Raw genomic sequence first — 5,000 nt, 5'->3', positions numbered from 1 at the left:
CGGATGCAGGTAATGTTAGAAAAGGTGTGCACGATTGCGATTTCCTTAAGGTCTAAGCAACAATTTGTACAACAATGAAATTAACTTCATGATGAAGACAATTACAGTTACCATAGTGAAAATATTGGAATATTTCAATATGAAAAAAGATTCGGAATATAGAATTGACAACGTACAAATTAAATTGAAACTTCTGTTTCCAAATATAAGATTCCTTACATAAGAAAAGGATATACTTAGTAACCATAAAAGAAATGGGATTTCACTAGTTGTTTATTAATAAATATTTACTCAAGACACAATATTTATTAGTAACCAAGCTGCTTGAGAGTAATTAAACAAAAGTTATACAGGGAAGTTGTATGATGCGTTCAGCAAGAAGATGTAAATGATTTGTGCTCCATACAGAAATATGGTCTGGTATAGAGCACGAAGTTTATCTCGGATAACAGGATGGATCATCAAACGTTTCAGCCAGATCATCTGGTTCTATTGTATCTTCTAGAAATGGTCTGTATTTTCTTCATTGCAGACTCTTATTCTTGATACATGTTTGGGTGGAACACACGTACGAGAGTGTATTTCGCCGTCATATATTTCTAGACTTAAATCCTCATTGGTGACCTGCTATTGATCTGTATGTTGTGCTTTATTCGGAAACACTTTATTTTCAAAACATTCCGACAGAAGATCACTACTACATTTATTTTCTGCAGCAATTTCAATTTGATATCAAACATCAATCACAACTAAGAGGTGATCAGCTATATGTAAGGCAAAAGTTATGTCGCTTTAATCAAAAAGTAAGCCGCGTGTCATAGAATAAAACGCAAGATTATAAGGCACCGTATTTTGCATATATGCATGAAGATCTTGGAAATAGCGTGCACATCTATATCACTTACACATCTATAATGATGTAAAAAGACTAGGCGACTATTGGAAAAGTAATCACGGGTACAGATTAGATGTTCGATTATCGTAGATCACGATGACAGACAGACATCAAGAGAATTAGCTATTCCTAATTTCTCATAAGGAAATATAATCCCCGATGAACGATAGCGCTAAGAAACGAGAATAAATGTTTTCACCTCACACAAATTCACTAATTTTCTCATACTGTAAGAAAATAATACGCATGGAATATATGTGTAGGCCTGTATAATTCAATCTGAGTGAGTTTGTAGGTATATGATCATTTCAATATATTCACACATACAGTACATAGATAAAAATATATATGCACAACTGCATACACGGAAACATAAACGCACAAATACATATATATATATATATATATATATATATATATATATATATATATATATATATATATATATATATATATATATATATATATAGTTTTAGTGAAAATAACCAAGTTTCAAAAACTCATCCATGAAAATCCACTATCACATATAGAAAAATTAGCAATTAAAAACACAATATATATATATATATATATATATATATATATATATATATGCATATACTTACGTTTTCGATTCTATTTTCCCGTTTGCATCACAAAACCTATATATATGCAAATACATAACAAATCACTCCCTCCCTCTCTCTCTCATTCTCTATCTCTCACACACTCAAACACACATTCACGCACATATGCACATATATACATAGGTAAATAGGTAGAAAGCTGGATTAATAGATACATAAATAGAAAGATAGATACATAGATAGACAGCTAAAAAGATAGATAGATAGAGAGAGAGAGAGAGAGAGAGAGAGACAGAGAGAGTTGAGATATAGATAGACATACCCATATCTTGAAATACTTATATATTCCCTACATACACGCGCACACATGCATACACACTTATGTGTGTTATTGGTTAATAGTGTAGTACCACATAAAGTATATTAATGATATTTTCTATTAGGTTACGATGAGGAATCGATTTTTGAAATATGGTTTCTTTGAAATTAATTCCTCTCGATAAAAAAAAACTTCAGAAACGTATAAAAATCATCCCAAAAGTTCGGAATTTGTAATTACTATAAGAAAAGTTAGAGGTATTGTATTTTATCCGGATAAATCGAAACAAATATGATGCTAATTCCCTGAAAAATGAGGCACACGCTTTATTAAAATGATCTGCTATAGCTACGTTGGTAAGAAAGACATGCATTCGAAACGCAGTCGTTCAACTCTGTTTAATCTTAATTCCGTTGTACTGCTTGTTTGCTTCTTGTGACTCTCTGCTTATCGTACTATCAGAGCGTATTCAGAGACAATTTTAAATCATTCGGTTCAACCATGACTGCTGAAAGTCAGTTGTGTTCTACTAAAAATAGAGTTATATTTAATGTTCGTTTGTATCACATACATGAAACATTTTACGGCCGGGTGTCGTGCGACTTAATCGAGTATCTACTGTTGTCAAAGGGCGAATTTGTTACACTGAAGAAATCTCAGCGGTAAAAATATTCCTTTCATCTTGTTACCAATGGACACTTCACTCAGCTGCCTTCATGATGTTGATGGCCTGATGGCTTTGTCTCTCTAGCTCATATATCAGGTTTTAAATGGGTACGTTTATGTAATAATATTTATAGAACAAGAATTTGAAAGTGAGAATAAGGCTCACACTGAGTAGCAAGACAAACGTCGAATTCCATGTATAGACCCGCTAAATATTTATTAACAATTATATGGTTGACTATCTATGCATGTATGCATGTATGTATGTATGTATGTAAGTATGTATGTATGCATGTATGCATACATGCATGCATATATGAATATATATTTAAATGTATGTATTTTAGATAGGTGTGTATGTATGTGCCTATCTGCGTACGTATATATGTTTCGAGTTCTTGTTACAATATTTTCATTTGCAAAATGCATTCTCCAAATATACATACAAGCGTACGCACACACATTCGAATACAAATGCACACACATATGAACACACATATATGCACACACATGCACACACACGCACGCACACACACAATATATAGGTATACATATATGTATAAATATATAGGTAGTTACATATGTACGTATACATGTATATATAAATATTTATATGTTTGAGTGTTGTTTTGTGTGTGTGCATTTTTGTGTGCGTGTAAGTATGTATGCATATTTGGAGAATAAAAAGTAAATCATAATCAAAACACGATTCTTTTCTAATTTTATCGTCTTTATTAAAGTGTTGTATCTATGAAGCAGACACTTATAGTTTCCTTGAAACAACAAATCCTAATTTACATTTTTTTCAATATTCCGAGCTAAATCAGTCGCATAGAAACTTTGTCCAGTGGTGATGTCTTCTGTACAGCGCTGTCTCTAGAGTAAAATTGGTGTTGTTTTGTAGTTTCCAGCCAGAATCTAACACTGGATTGTTTGAGTCCCACGTCAAATCCGATGATGTGTTACTTTATCAACCTAACGGTAAATTTTGCTATTTAACTGGTTATAAATAATCTAACGTTGGATTATAATATATCGTCATTTAAGTAACGAAAATATCACAGGTTAATATATTTGAACAAACAATGTACCTCCATTTATCTCAAAGCGTTCAATTAACACTAGTTCTAACCCTGTTTCGCAGCATTTAGTAGCGAAGCAACTCAGTGCATGCCGGTCGTCGATGGTTAATTAGTCCTGTAGCACGATTCTACCCCCTTCAATTGTCGTAAACATCACATCATAACAGTTGATAATGGCAATCCAGTTCATAGAAATTATGAAAAATCGAGTCCAAGATAGTCACCACTAAGAGAGTTCAACTTTGCACCTCTTATTACGCGATTAGAAAAACTTCGACATTCGTATAGGGCTTTCACAGCAAACAGGTTTGGCCAGTGATCACAATTACGTTTCAAAAGCTATGGCACGTGACATGCAGACATATGTCTTTTATAGGTCTACAGCTATAGACCATGTTCCTGCAATTCATCGAAGACTTTCCATAAAGTGCATATCTGGTCAATCATACTGCATCCAGAACGTTAGAAAGAGTATTCTTCAGTAATCTGAGATTCGACTATTCCCTTGCACCTAATTTATATATTTCAACATTTAAATATGTATGAATATATATATATGTTTATATATATATATATATATATATATATATATATATATATATATATATATATATATATATATATATATATATATATATATATATATATATATATATATATAGATATGCAGGGCAGGGAATCATCAATTAGTAATAAAATTAATAATTAACAATTCTGCCGGGTAGCTCAGTATGAAAAAAACCTTCTTCGGTAAAAAAACATTTATAATCATAAATATATAGGGATTGACAGTAACCTGCTTCTCCAACATACTGAGAATTCAGAAATAGCAGTCAAAGAACTACTGATTTCAAAACTACAAATTATTACTCTAGATTGATGGCGATATTTCTGATACACACAGAACAAAAAACAGTTTGTTTTGTGTGTATCAGAAATATCACCATCAATCTAGAGTAATAATTTGTAGTTTTGAAATCAGTAGTTCTTTGACTGCTATTTCTGAATTCTCAGTATGTTGGAGAAGCAGGTTACTGTCAATCCCTTATATATATATATAAATATATATATATATATATATATATATATATATATATATATATATATATATATATATATATATATATATATATATATATATATATATATATATATATATATATATATATATATATATATATATATATATATATACATATTTCTTCTAATTGTTTTGTCATCTTACTGCGGTCATGCTGGAGCACCGCCTTGCAGTGTTTTACTAGAACAATTCGACCCCGAGGCACGGGCATATGGCGTAGTAGTTAATAGCGCGGGCAACTAACACCAAGATTCCGAGATCGATTCCGGGTAGTGACCTGAATAATAATAATAATAATAATAATAATAATAACAACAACAACATCGAAAGATACATTATGAATGAGAACCCAGATTCGAAATTTCCCCAAGACACCTGATGAAGGCTGGAG

Source organism: Octopus bimaculoides, chromosome 19, assembly GCF_046866305.1.
Source record: "Octopus bimaculoides isolate indiv1 chromosome 19, ASM4686630v1, whole genome shotgun sequence".
Lineage (NCBI taxonomy): Eukaryota > Metazoa > Mollusca > Cephalopoda > Octopoda > Octopodidae > Octopus > Octopus bimaculoides.
The sequence above is the reverse complement of the archived record's forward strand: the minus strand, read 5'-3'. Positions refer to the sequence as shown.